At 43.9% G+C, this 15,234-nt stretch overlaps 1 protein-coding gene and 2 pseudogenes across 1 annotated transcript in view; 1 reads left to right on the top strand and 2 right to left on the bottom strand.

The window, feature by feature from the left end:
• Positions 1–15,234, bottom strand: part of LOC144698217 (uncharacterized) — a 141,715-nt gene that overhangs the window by 23,999 nt on the left and 102,482 nt on the right. The gene's annotated exons all lie outside the window — the stretch shown is intronic.
• Positions 6,814–7,634, top strand: LOC144698203 (uncharacterized; annotated as a pseudogene).
• The window catches only part of LOC144697801 (uncharacterized), an 8,473-nt pseudogene continuing 4,040 nt past the window's right edge, over positions 10,802–15,234 (bottom strand).

Here is a 15,234-nt window from a genome sequence, read left to right as displayed (position 1 = left end):
TGCACTAAAGTGAGTGCAGAAGAGATTTACCAGGATGTTGTCTGGGCTGGAGAGTTTTAGTTGTGAGGAGAGATTGGATAGACTGGGGTTATTTTCCCTGCAACAGAGGAGATTGAGGGGGGACATGATTGAGGTGTATAAAATTATGAGGGGCATAGATAGGGTAGACAGGAAGGAACTTTTCCCTGTGGTGGAGGGATCAATAGCCAGGGGGCATAGATTTAAGGTAAGGGGCAGGAGGTTTAGAGGGGATGTGAGGAAGAAATTTTTCACCCAAAGCGTGGTGGGAATCTGGAACTCACCACCTGAAAGGGTGGTAGAGGAAGAAACCCTCATAACATTTAAAAGTATTTAGATGTGCACTTGCGATGCCATACGTACAAGGCTATGGGCCTAGTGCTGGAAAATGGGAATAGAATAGTTCGATACTTGCTTGACTGGCGCAGATGTGATGGGCCGAAGGGCCTTCTTCTGTGCTGTAAACCTCTATGACTCTCTGTGACACTTGGGACTTGGATGTTTACTCAGTTTGATGGAACAATATAAGATAGAGTAGAGAACGTGAATTTGCTCATTGCTTTATTTCTGTATTTCTTAAGAAGGTATTAAAGTTGCTGACATGAAACCTCCTCAGTGTGTTTATTAATAAGAAAATGTAAACTAGAATCTTCCCTGTCTTTACTGTTCTATTTCTCCAGTCCTTCTAAACCATAAGCATTTAGTGAATATTTTAGCTTTTTAATTCAGGAAATATATCACCTCATATTTTGTGTGTTAAATATAGTCTGACATGTTACCTGCACCAGTTACTAACCTGTGTATTCACAGTGAGTCACTTATATTCCTCTTCACTGTTCTGCCCATTTCCTATTGTAAAATCATCTGGAGATTTTGATTTTAAACCCATAAAGCGAAACCCGATCATTCCTTTATATTGAGAAGAGCAATGGTCAAAACACCAACCCTGGGAGAGAACTGGATAGTCTGAAGAATATCCATTTGTCACTCCTTTTTAAAATATATTTCCTGGGATGGATATTGCAGGCAATGCCAACATTTGTTGCCCATCCTTAATTGCCATTTGAAGGTAGTTAAGAGTCAACCACATTGCTGTGGTCTGATGTCTCGTGTAGGCCAGGCCAGGTAAGGATGGCAGATTTCCTTCCCTAAAGATCATGAGTGAACTTTTATATGGTTTCCTCTCCTCACGTCCTGCTTCAATTGCCCTCTGCAACTCCATCCACCAATACCCAGAGAATTATTAGGTGACATGCCACTAAGGTTACGACACAAAATAAGAACTCATGGTGTAGGGAGCAACATATTAGCATGGATAGCGGATTGGTTAGCTAACTGGAAGCAGAGTGTAGCAATAAGTGGGTCTGTTTCAGGTTGACAAGCTGTGATGAGTGGAGTGCCTCAGGCATCAGTTCTGGAGCCTCACATATTTATGTAACTCAACTATTTATATGTAAGTATATTTATATATCAGGATAAAAATATACTATTTGTATAGAACCTCTTCTATTTAGAGAGAGTGGACAAGCAAACGGAGTATAATGTAGGAAAAGTGAACTTGCCACTTTGGCGGGAAGAATGGAAAAGCAGAATATTATTTAAATGGAGAGAGGCCGCAGAGCTCTGAGGCAGAGAGACAGAGCCCTGGTAAATGAATCAGAAAAGGTTAGTCTGCAGGTAGAGCAAGCGATTAGGAAGGCAAATGGAATGTTGTTGCCTATTACAAGGGGAATGGAATATAAAAGTAGGGATGTTTCACTACAGTTCTACAGGCCATTGGTGAGACCACATATGGAGTACTGTGTACAGTATTGGTCTCCTTATTTAAGAAAGGATATAATTGCATTAGAAGCGGTTCAGAGAAGGTAAACTTGGTTGATTCCTGGGATGAAGGGGGTTATCTTATGAAGAAAGGTTGGACAGGCTGGGCCTGTATCCATTGGCATTTAGAAAATGGAGAGGTGATCTTCCTGAAACATATAAGATCCTGAGAGGACTTGACAGGGTAGATGCTGAAAGGATCTTTCCCCTCGTGGGAGAAACTAGAACGAGGGGGGCACATTTTAAAATAAGGGGTCTCCCATTGAAGATGGAGATGAGAAGAATTTTTTTCTCTCGGCCGGTTGTGAATCTTTGGAACTCTCTTCCCCAGAGAACAGTGGAGGCAGAGTCAATGAATATTTTAAAGGCAGTAGTAGATTTTTTCTTATTCATTCATGAGATGTGGGTGATACTGGCTAGACCAGCATTTGTTGCCCATCCCTAATTGCCCTTGAGAAGGTGGTGGTGAGTTGCCTTCTTGAACTACTGCAGTCCATGTGGCGTAGGTATACCCACAGTGCTGTTAGGGAGGGAGTTACAGGATTTTGACCCAGCAACAGTGAAATAAAGGCGATATATTTCTAAGTCAGGATAGTGAGTGGTTTGGAGGGGAACTTCCAGGTGGTGGTGTTCCCATCTATCTGCTGCCCTTGTCCTTCTAGATCACTTATAGGGTATGGAAGGTGCTGCCTAAGGAGCCCTTGGTAAGTTTCTGCAGTGAATCTTGTAGATGGTACACACTGCTGCCACTGTACTTAGGTGATGGAGGGAGTCAATGTATGTGGATGGGGTGCCAATCAAGCGGGCTGCTTTGTCCTGGATGGTTTCGAGCTTCTTGAGTGTTGTTGGAGGTGCACTCATCCAGGCAAGTGGGGAGTATTTCATTACACTCCAGACTTGTGTCTTGTCGGTGGTGGGCAGACTTTGGGAAGTCAGGAGTTGAGTTACTTGCCACACGATTCCAAGCCTCTGACCTGCTCTTGTGACCACAGTATTTATATCTTCAATGATGTGGTCAATGGTAATCCCCAGGATGTTGACAGTGGGGGATTCACTGATGGTAATGCCCTTGAATGTAGAGGTTAGATTCTTTCTTGTTGGAGATGGTCATTGCCTGGCAGATGTGTGGTGTAAGTGTTACTTGCCTCTTGTCAGCCCATGCCTGGATATTGTGCAGGTCTTGCTGCATTTGGACATGGATATTTCAGTATTTGAGGAGTCACAAATGGTTCTGAACAGTGTACAATCATCAGCGAACATCCACACTTCTGACCTTATGATGGAAGGTCTGTCATTGATGAAGCAGCTGAAGATGATTGGGCCTAGGACACTACCCTGAGGAACTTGGCTAATCTTGACTAACAAGGGAGCCAAAGGTTATCGGGGGTAGCTGGAACGTGAAGTTGAGGCCAAAATCAGATCAGCCATGATCTTATTAAATGGCAGAATGGGTTCGAGGACCAGAGCCCTCTGTACTACTGAGTTCTGCTCTCCACTTGTATTGAAGACTGTTTTTCTATTCTTCCTGCCAGAGTGGACAAGTTCACATTTTCCCACGTTATCCTCCATCTGTCAAATTTTTGCCCACGCACTTAACCTGTCCATATAACTTTGCAGACTCTCGACTTCCTCTTGACAACTTCTTTTCCTATCTCTATTCATGTCATCAGCAAATTTAGCTACCATACATTCGGACCCTTCATCCAAATCATTGATGTAGATTGTAAATTGTTGAGGACCCAGCAATGATCCCTGTGGCACTCCGCTAGTTACAGCTTGCCAATCCAAAAAAGACATATTTATCCCTGCTTTCTGCTTACTGTTAGCTAACCAATCATTTATCTATGCTAATATGTTACCTCCTACACCATGTGCCTTTATATTGTGCAACAACCTTTTATGTGGCACCTTATCAAATGCCTTCTGCAAATCCAAGTACACCATATCTGTTGGTTTCCCTGTATCCACCTTGAATGTTACTTCATCAAAAACTCTAACAGATTAGTTAAACACAATTTCCCTTTCACAAAGCCATGTTGGTTCTACCTGATCAAATCTTGATTATCTAAGTATCCTGCTTTAACCTCCTCAATAATGGATTCTATCATTTTCCCTATGATAGATGTTATGCTAACTGGCCATTCGTTTCCTGCTTTCTGCCTCCTTCCTTTCTTGAATAACAATGTTGCTTTTGCTATTTTCCAATCCGTGGGAACCTTTCCAGAATCTAAGGAAATTTGGAAGACTATAACCAATGTATCTGCAATCTGTGCTGCCACTTCTTTTAAGATCTACCTATCTTGGTGTCATTGGCAAATATAGAAACCATAAATTCAGTCCCTTTATCCAAATTATTGATGCAGATTATAAAAGTTGAGGCCCCAGCACTGAACCCTGTGGCACTCCAGTAGTCACATCTTGCCATCCTGAAAGAGAGCCATTTATCCCTACTCTCTGCTTCCTGTTAGCTAACCAGCCTTCGCCAATGCTAATATTTTATCTTCTACACCATGTTCTCTAATCTTGTGTAGGAAGCTTTGATGTGGCACCTTATTAAATGGCTTTTGGAAATCCAAGTACACCGCATCTACAGGCTCCCCTTTTTTCCACGTTGCTTGTTACTCCCTCAAAAAACTCTAATAAATTAGTTAAGTATGATTTCCCGTCACAAAGCCATATTGACTCTGCCTGATCACGTTATGATTTTCTAAGTATCGTGCTATAAACTCCTTAATGATGGATTCTAGCAATTTCCCTATGACGCATGTTAGGCTAATGGCCCTGAAAATTCCTGCTTCTGTCTCCATATTTTCTTGAATAACGATATTACATTAGCTAGTTTCCAAACCATTAGGACCTTTCCAGAATTTGAGGAATTTTGGAGGATTATAAATGATGGATCGACTCTCTGCAGCCACTTCTTTTAAGTTTAGTATTCTATACTAATTGTTTTAATAATTTTATATCTTGGCCCTATGGCCCCAGTCGTAATTGGATCACTAAACGGAATTTTCATTTCAACAATATCGCCTTTAAATGGCGGGGTTCTTACCCAGCATTCGCGTCGAAAGAGAATATGCCCTATACTCACTGCAGGAGGCCATTGCGCAGGCGCATTACCGGGTTGTGGCTAGAGCATGCGTATTGTGGGTGCTGAAGGCGCCGGGAGGGAGTCATCTCGACTCTGCAACAGGTGAGTAACAGTCGATTGTAGGAGGATAATGGAGGCGGCGGAATGGGTGGAAAGGCTTGATAAACACCCAGTGGAGGCCTCAAGTACCAGAAAAGGAACCTACTTGTCATGCGTTGGCCACACTTCGGGGCGGCATTTCCGGTTGGTGGCCCCGGGTTCACGGTCGCCATCTTCATAGGGGGCAATGTGCAGCCGCCATATTTATAAGGGGCAATACTGGGCCAGGCAGCCAGAGGGGGTTCACCGCTCAGCCCCGCCCACTTAGTTCTGCAAACCCCGCCCTTAACAGGCACTCTGATTGGTGGGAGAACTAGATGACTTCATCAGTCCTCCAGTCCCGCCTCTTAGAAACAACTTAGCCTGCTGCTTCTCCACCTCTCTCCAGGCATTTGATACAGTGTCACACAACAGACTTGTGAGAAAAGTTATAACTCATGGAATAAAACGGACAGCAACAACATGGATACAGAATTGGCGGAATGACAGGAAATAAAGAGTAATGGTTAATGGATGTTTTCCGGGCTGGAGGAAGATTTGTAGTGGAGTTTCCGAGGGGTCGGTATTGGAACCCTTGTTTTTCCTGACAGATAAATGATTTAAACCTTGGTGTATAGTCAGCAATATTATGAATTTGCATACGATACAAAACTTGGAAGCATTGTAAACTGTGAGGAGGATGGCATAGAACTTCAAAACGACATAGACAAGTTAATGGAAAGGGCTGAATAATGGCAGATGAAATTTAATGCAGCGAAGTCTGAGGTGATGCATTTCGTTTGGAAAATCTTGGAGAGACAATATAAAATAAAGGGTACAACACCAAAGGGGGTGCAGAAGCATAAGGGACCTGGGTGTCTATGTGCATAAATCATTAGAGGTGGCAGGACGGTTTAAGAGATTAGTTAATAGCACATATGGTATCTTGGACTTTATTAATAGGGGCACAGAATACTTGAGCAAGGAGGTTATGCTGAGCTTGTGTACTACACTGGTTAGACCTCAGCTGGAGTATTCTGGGCACTGCATTTCAGGAAGGATGTGAAGGCACTGGAGGGAGTGCAGAGGAGGTTTACAAGAATGGATCCAGGGATGAGAGATTTCGGTTATGAAGATAGATTGGAGAAGTTGGGATGGTTCTCCTTGGAGAAAAGAAGGCTGAGAGGAGATTTGATAGACGTATTGAAAAGCATGAATAGACAGAGAGCAACTGTTCCCGTTGGCAGAAGGATCGAGAACCAGAGGACACAGATTTAAGCTGATTGGTAAAAGAAGCAAAAATTATATGAGAAAAAACTTTTTCACACAGCAAGTGGTTAGGGTCTGGAATGCACTGCCTGAGATTGTGTTGGAGTATCCATAAAAGTATCCAAGAAGGAATTAGATGATTATTTGAAAATAAACTATCTGCAGGGTTACGGGAGAAGGTAGGAGAAAGGCACTAGATGAAATGCTCATTCGGAGAGCCAGTGCAGACATGATGGGCCAAATGGAATCCTTCTGCACTGTAACAATTCTGTGCTTCTCTCTCTCTCTCTTTCTATCAGCCTCCTCTTATGGAGACCAGAGTCTTGTGTGGGCCCAGATCAGGCATGGCAGGTTCCCTCCTGAAGGGCATTACTGATCCAGTTCGGTTTTTATTACAATCCAGCAGCTTTTATGGCCACTTTTTGCTAGTGCCACAAATTGCCAGATTCATTCAGCTCAATTTCACAACCTGTTTATCTGGGTTCTCCCTCACACTTTTTTTCTATTTTAAATCCATTTCACAGGGCATTAGAAGGGAAGGATTTTCAGTCAGGAAACTCAAATCAAACATCAAATCAGGATCTGACAGAGTCACCCAATTTATCGTAACCTGAATATTATCAGATTTTGAAATGGAAGGAAAAAACACCGTTCACAGTGGGGAGAGACAGTGGAAATGTGGGGACTGTGGAAAGGGATTCATAACCCCGTCTTTGCTGGAAATTCATCGACGCATTCACACTGGGCAGAGGCCGTTCACCTGCTCCCAGTGTGGGAAGGGATTTACTCAGTCATCCAACCTGCTGACACACCAGCGGGTTCACACTGGGGAGAGACCATTCACCTGCTCAGAGTGTGGGAAGGGATTTACTCGGTCATCTGACTTGCTGACGCACCAGCGGGTTCACACTGGGGAGAGGCCGTTTACCAGCTCTGAGTGTGGGAAGGGATTCTCAGTTAAATCCCACCTGCTGACACACCGACGTACTCACACTGGGGAGAGGCCATTCACCTGCTTTGAGTGTGGGAAGGGATTTACTCAGTCATCCAGCCTGCTGACGCACCGGTGAATTCACACTGGGGAGAGACCGTTTACCTGCATGGGTTGTGGGAAGGGATTCACTCGCTCATCCGTCCTGCTGATACACCAGCGACTTCACACTGCAGAGAGGCCGTTCACCTGCTCTGACTGTGGGAAGGGATTCACTCAGTCATCCAGCCTGCTGTCACACCATCAAGTGCACACTGGAGGGAGACCTTTCATCTGCTCCAAGTGTGGGAAGGGATTCACTCAGTCACCTGACCTGCTGAAACACCAACGAGTTCATGAGTAACAACAGTGATTGAATTTTGATGTTAACCACATACAAGACTATGTGACAATAAACTTTGTTCATTGGGGTCTGTTTCTGCTGATGTTAATAAACTCCAGCCCAGTTATGGCGTCTCCCCCTCCCCCCAACAGGCCATATGTCGCTTGTTTCTATGTTGTTCTTTCACAGAATGCTGACCCTTGTTCTGCTCTTCACACATTCTGCCTTCTTACCTTTGTGCCACTATCAGCACATTCTTTAGTCTTCACCACTGCAATTAACACTCCCTTTGTCTTTTGTCCATGACATATTTGTCTATCTCTCCTTAGCCTCCACCTGTTGCTGACCTATCCTGCTTTACTTGCTCCAGCCCCCTTAAACAGTATAAATTCCATCACATTTCAACTTCTCTTTAGCTCTAAAGAGTCATGTGAACTTGAAATGTTAAGTCTGTTTCTCTCTCCACAGACGCTGTCAGACCTGCTGACCATTTGCAGCATTTCCAGTTTTTATTATGGCAATTAACTTGCTGATATAAGTCAAATAAATCATGTTGCGTTAAGTACACAGTGTATTGAGTCTCTTTTTAATATCTCTAACACAAGTTAGATCCTTTTGACGGGTTTTAACTCTCCCCTGTCTCCTTCATCCTCCCCTCCAACAACAAATGTGAGGAGTTCATGGAGCTTCTTTGTCACTAAGATTGAGACAATCCGATCAGCTGCCTCTGCTGCTTCCCTCCCTTCCACTAGCCCACCTGGCCCAGCTGTCCCTGAAGTTTTCCATTGTCCTAGCCCTGACTTGCAACTTTCTGTTGTTTCTTTCTGATCTATCATACCTGATTTCTCCATGGTGCAAGTTTCTTGGTGTCTCTCCAGGTTGGATGATCGATTGAAGCCTTGTCCACACACAACTTATGTGTGGTTTCTCCACACTTTGATTGTTGTGGTTTTATCAGGCTGTGAAACTGGTTAAAGCTCTTTCCACACACAGTTCACTGAAAGACTCTCACTTTGATACGTGTGTCTCAGTACTTTTCCAATTTCAATGATAATTTAAATGCACAGGCAAAACAAACAATTATTTCTCCTTCAAAAACAAAAATAGCTGGAAAACTCAGCAGGTCTGACACCATCTACGGAGAGGAATACAGTTAACGTTTCAAGTCCGTATGACTCTTCATCAGAAAAGTCAAACAGACTCAAAACGTTAACTGTATTCCTCTCCACAGATTCTGTCAGACCTGCTGAGTTTTTCCATCTATTTTTGTTTTTGTTTCAGATTTCCAGCAACTGCAGTATTTTGCTTTTATCTAATTATTTTTCGTTTCCTAATTGGAAGCTGACCATATATGAATGAAGTGATTGCATAAGATCTTGTTGAGATTCCTGCCTGCAAATCCTCCCCTTCTAACCCCATGTAAATGGAGTTTACAGAAGTTATCACTGTAAATACAGTATAGAAATTCAGAACAGACAATTCTAGTTTCTATGGAACATTCCACCCCCCCCTTTCATTCCCACAATTCTATAAATCTCTGTCCCACACACTCCTCTCCCTCTCTGCTCATTGTTCCAGATTCAGTGTCCAGTCTCCAACTTATTCTTTTCTCCTCTCCAGATTCTCTCTCCTCTTGTCCTCAAACTGGTGACTCAGGCTGTGGATCAATCCCACTCCTTCACTCTAATTCTACCAAATAATGCAGCTCAGAACAACAAATCATCTTTAATGTTTTACACCGGGCACTGGAATTTTAGACAAATCAGTTTTCAAAATGATGCGGAATTTCAGCCAATCAGGGAGGTCCAGGCTCAGGCCCGCCCCCTCGTTCTCTCCGATTGGTTAGAGGATCAGCCGCTCCTTATTTGGTCCTCCAATCCTGCCTCCTCTCCTATTGGTCCGGAGCTGCCTTCAATCAGCCGGGCATTGTGAGCTGTCAGGTGAGAGGTCACTGTCGGGAGCGGGTTAATAAACCCCGGGGGGCGGGGTTTACAAATCCCAAGTGCGGCCCCAGAGCCGAATATTAAACAATGAACATTCTCCACTCTCACTATCCGCCGCTTCCGGCTTCTCTCCGGGAACAACCTCAAAGAGGCCAGGACCCTTCGAGCATGCGCGTAACTGCCCGCCAACCCGCGGCAGATAGAGCGGTTTCTGAGACGCACGGGATTGTGGGTGACCCGGCCACCATTGGAGGCCCAGTCTTAGTTTTTCTTTCTCTGCATCTGGGGAAGTGAGGAGGAGATTCTGATCACATAAGGATTGCAAAATAAGAAAGGCCAAAATCCATCTCCCAATCCGCATCATCCAGCAATGGATCTGTTAGCCAATCTTGGCAATGCGTCTGTTTCAATAAATTTGAAACAGAGCAATCCACAGCTGGTCAATAATGCTTTGCATTTTAATGGGAAGTATCAGATTTTGTTTTACCACTAAGAGCTTGCTCGGTGGACTGTAAATTTTTACTCTTCTCTTTGGATTTTATCCAAAAGGGCTGGTGTAATTAGAAAGACTTGGTTTGCAAGATGCGGTCATTATGAGCGTGATAACAGAACATTTTGTCAAAGTTCATTAACACCTGATCACTTACTAAGTGAGCGAGTGTGTAAAAATATAACTCAAACAATCACAGTTTCTACAGGTTACCCTCTGATGACAATTAGATAGATAAGAAAGGAATCAGGAGTGTGCAGTCCCTTCCAGCTGAATAACAGTGCTGAGACATTGCAGGAGGATGGTTTGATCAATGATGTTAGAGACTGCAGGCAGGCCAGGAAGGACAATGATGGGTAGTTTACCTTTGTCACACTCAAATAAGATGTAATTTGTGACTTTAATTAGGGTTGTTTGGATACTATGGCAGAGACAGAAATCTTATTGGAGGGATTCAAAGATTGAGTTGTAGGAAAGAGGGGCATGGATTTGGGAGGTAAGAAAGACCTTGAAGAGGAAAGGGTGGTGCGAAGGGGCAGTAGTTTACAACGGCTGAGGTGAAGGATTGTTTATATTGAGGAGGGGGTGATGATGGCAGATATGAAGGAAAGAGGGGCAGTATTTAAAGAGAGAACCATTAAGAAAGTCAGTATACATGGGGAAGTTGGGTGGTCAGGAATTTTGAGGGAATAGGGTTGATGGAGCAGAAATAGGTCTCATGGACAAGATGATCCCTGGGGGGGCATGAGAGGAAATGGGAGGGAAACTAGAGAAATATGAAGGTTCAGGACTCGGAAAAGGGAGAACTTTAGAGGCAGTATGGCCCAGTGGGATAGTGGGAGGGAGAGAAGCAGCAGAGGCAATTGATCAGACTGTCTCAATCTTAGTGACAAAGAAGCTCAATGAGCTCCTCATACTTGTTGTTGGTGCTGAGGATGGAGGAGACAGGGGAGAGGGACAAACCTTCAAAAGGAACTAACGTGAGTTAGAGATATTAAAAATAATTGATACTCTATGTAATGTAGTGCTGATTTATTTGACATTTATCCTCAATATTAACACCCATAACAGGGCTGGTGTTGATGAACATCAGCACCAACAGATCTCAATGAACATGGTTCAGTCCTGGATGTGATTAACAGCAAAATTCAATTTCTGTAGTTACTTGTGAAGTCACTAGTGACTAGCAGGTGGGATAAGTGAGAAAATCCTTTCCCACAGCAGGTGAACGGCCTTTCCCCACTATGAACTCACTAGTTTATGGTGTACAGTGAGTTGAGATGAAATCCTAAACCCAGTTCTAAAGTGAGAGCACCTGAACAGTTCCTGGCGATGTGAACATTTTGATTGGATATCACTTGCGGGAACCTTTGTAGGATTTCCCATGATATGGGCATTTAAATGTCCCTCCACACTGTGAACTTGCTGTTGTTTCAGCGAATAGGATGGCTGAGTGAATCCCTTCTGTCACTCAGTGAGAACTCGATGGGATGTTAGAAAGGTGGCTGTCTGAGTGAATCCCTTTCCACACAAGGACAAGGTGAATGGTCTCTTCCCATTATGAACTTGCTGGTGTCTCAGCAGGTTGGATGACTGAGTGAATCCCTTCCCACACTTTGAGCAGATGAAAGGCCTCTCCCCAGTATGAATGCGCTGGTGTGCAATGAGGTCAGATGATCGCCTGAACCCAGTCCCACAGTGAGAACACCTGAATGGTCTCTCATCAGTGTGAGCACGTCGATGGGACATCAGGTCCTCAGAACTTTTATAGCACTTGTCACAGTCCGAGCATTTAAAAGGTCTCTCATCAGTGTGAACTTGCTGGTGTCTCAGTAGATGGGATGATCTTGTGAATCCCTTCCCACACATGCAGCAGGTGAATGGCCTCTCCCCGGTGTGAATTCGTTGGTGTGTCAGCAGGTCAGATGACAGAGTGAATCCCTTCCCACATTCAGAACAGGTGAATGGCCTCTCCGCAGTGTGAACTCGCTGGTGTGTCAGCAGGTCAGCTGACCGAGTGAATCGCTTCTCACATTCAGAGCAGCTGAACAACCTCTCCCCAGTGTGAACTCGATGGTGTGTCAGCAAGTTGGTTAAATTAATGAATCCCTTCCCACACTTGGAGCAGGTGAACGGCCTCTCCCCAGTGTGAACTCGCTGGTGTGTCAGCAGCGTGGACGACTGAGTGAATCCCTTCCCACATTCAGAGCAGGTGAACGGCCGCTCCCCAGTGTGAGCGCGTCGATGAGTTTCCAGCTTAGACTGGTAACTGAATCCCTTCCCACAGTCCTCACATTTCCATGGTTTCTCTCTATTGTGGATGGTACTTTTTCCTTCCATGTTTAAAATCCGATGATATTCGGGTTACAATAAATTGGACGACTCCGTCAGATCCTGATGTGATGTTTGGTTTGAGTTTCCCAACTGCAAATCCTCCACTTCTAATATCCTGTGAAATTGATTTAAAACAGATAAAAAGGGAGTGAGAGTGAAACCAGTAAAACACAAAGGCAGATTGTGAAATTGAGCTGAATGAATCCGGTAATTTGTGCGGCTGACACCAGGGAAAAGTGGCCATGAAAACTACTGGAATGTCGTAAAAAACCAACTGATTCACTAATGTCCTTCAGGGAAGTGAACCTGCCACCCGGTCTGGGTCTCACAAGACTCTAGTGTCCACAGGAGGACAGAGCGTGAGAGGGGCAAGAGAGGCAGGGGCTGAAGGAGAGGGATTTTATATGTCTACAACTTGGCCAGAACTTTGACAAAAATTCCAAAAACCTCAACCTGCATCAACCAGAAAGACCAGGGTGGCAGGTGTATGTGAACACCATCAACTTCAAGATCCCCTCCAAGTCACACATCACCCTGATCGAATTAGCAGAAATTTCCTCCCATTTAAATATCGGGAAGACCAAAGCCATTGTCCTCAGTCCCTGCTACAAACTCCACTCCCTAACCACCAACTCCATCCCTCTCCCCGGCAACTGTCTGAGGCAGAACCAGACTGTTCACAACTTTGGTGTAGTGTTTGACCCTGAGATGAGCTTCTGACCACATATCCACATCATCATCAAGACCACCAATTTCCACCTCAGTAACATTGCCCGACTCCACCCTCGTCTCAGATCATTTGCTTCTGAAACACTCATCCATTGTTTTATTTCCTCAAGACTTAACAATCCTAACACACCCCAGGCTGGCCCCCCACATTCACCCTCTTTGTAATCTTGAGGTGATACAACACTCTGCTGCCCGTGTGTTTACTTGCAGTAAGTTTTTTTCACCCACCACCCTGTGCTCACTGACCTATAAAGGCTCCTGCTTAAGAAGCACTGAAATTTTAAAACTGTCGTCCTTGTTTTCAAATCCTTCTGTGGCTGTGATCATCCCTATTTCTGTTATTTCTGGACTTACTGCACTGTTGCCGGCCTCTCACATTCAACTTCCCAGTGTTATTGAGGTTGTTCCAGACTCTGCTGCCCGTGTGCCTAATCACACCAAGACGCCCATCCTCCCTGTGCTCACTGACCTACAAAGGCTCCCATTTAAGAAGCAGCTAAATTTGAAAATTCTCATCCTTGTTATCCTCCCTGGTCATGCCCCTCCCTATCTCTGTAATCTCCTCCAAACACACAACCCTCCAAGATATCTGCTCTCTTCTAATTCCGGTCAATATGGATCATTCTACCATCAGTGGCTGTTCTTGCAGTTCCTTCTGGATATTAAATCTCTCCTGCTCACTACTTCGCTTTCCTATGTTAGGATAATCCTTAAAACCTACCTCTCTGACCAAGCTTTTGTTCACCTGCCCTCATATCTCCTTGTGAGGCTTGGTGTCAAATGTTGCTTCATAACATTTCCGTGAAATGCCTTGGAACATTTAATACATTAAAGGTGCTATATAAATACAAATTATTGTTGCTGATTTGGACATATATCACCATTCCTTCACCATTGCTGGGTGAATAATCTGTAACTTCTTACCTAGCATCATTGTGGGAGCATCTTCACCACACAGACTGCAGCGGTTCAAGAAGGTCAAACATCATCTTCCCCACAGGTAACTGGGGTTTGGCAATATATGCTACAGGTCTTGTTAATGACACCCAAATCCCAAGAATAAATTTTTAAATATGTTTTTGTAAAATAGATTAAAAGCATCTACATAAATATTTGCTCCTAAAACAATATCCCTTTACATTGTATGGACAGTGTCTGTTTAGCAACCTGATCTCTCCTGGAATCTACCTCTCTCGACAATTTCACAATGGAAATTGCTGGGTCCGACTGGGTTCCAAAGTCCTTGGGGTTAAACCCAGCAGCTTCTCCTCCATCTCCACTCCAGCTCAAACTGATGCAACAAAGGCTTTCAATTGGATAAGGCCATGAAGAGAAAAAAAATTCCTCAGCTATGAGGAAAATGCAGCAGACTGCGACTAGTTGATTTGCTCTTGCATGGGCATGACAGGTTAAATAGCCTCCATCTGTATTGTCATCATTCAATGATTCTATGACTTGATGAAAAAGGACCAACACTGGAGGCTAGAGACCAACTGCTGCAACCAACACACACCCTGAGAGATAGAAACCAGCTCTTAATCGGTCCGTCTGCATTTCTAGACTCAGTTCTGTGAGCGATGTCTGAAATAACATAATAACAAAATACTGCAGCTACTAGAAATATGAAATATCAAGAACAAATGCTCAAAATATTCAGCAGATCAGGCAGTAACTGTGGAGAGGGGAAAGCAGTCAATGTTTCAGGGTGTAAAGAATGAATTACAGTGAATACAAATGAAGCAGAATTTGACAGTTAATATAAGCTCAGAAGTGGGAGAGAAATACAGGAAAGACAATTCCTGACCAAGGGAAGATAAAGCTGGTAGATCAGCGGTGTATAGACAAGAGTTGGGCAGCAGTGAAAACCTCATGTAGACACGGTTGGCAGAAATAACAGTAAAATACCAAATATGGTTAAAATATACCCATTATTAGAGGCAGGGGAAGTTAGACAATGGCAGAGTGACAGAGAGGTGATTGGCGAGGGCAGGGGTGAAACAGCAATTCAGATCCACAGTAAAGGATCCACACCAGCCCCAAAGCTATGGAATCAGAACACAGCACTAAGAGATCTAAATGGTAGATGAATGCTCAATAATACTCACCTCTGAAACAATTTCACTGTTTCCAAATTTAAAATCTCCTGCT

The sequence above is a fragment of the Cetorhinus maximus genome, chromosome 23 (assembly GCF_964194155.1).
Source record: "Cetorhinus maximus chromosome 23, sCetMax3.hap1.1, whole genome shotgun sequence".
Classification (NCBI taxonomy): domain Eukaryota; kingdom Metazoa; phylum Chordata; class Chondrichthyes; order Lamniformes; family Cetorhinidae; genus Cetorhinus; species Cetorhinus maximus.
Note: the sequence above shows the minus strand (reverse complement) of the source record. Positions and strands in the feature narration are given on the sequence as shown.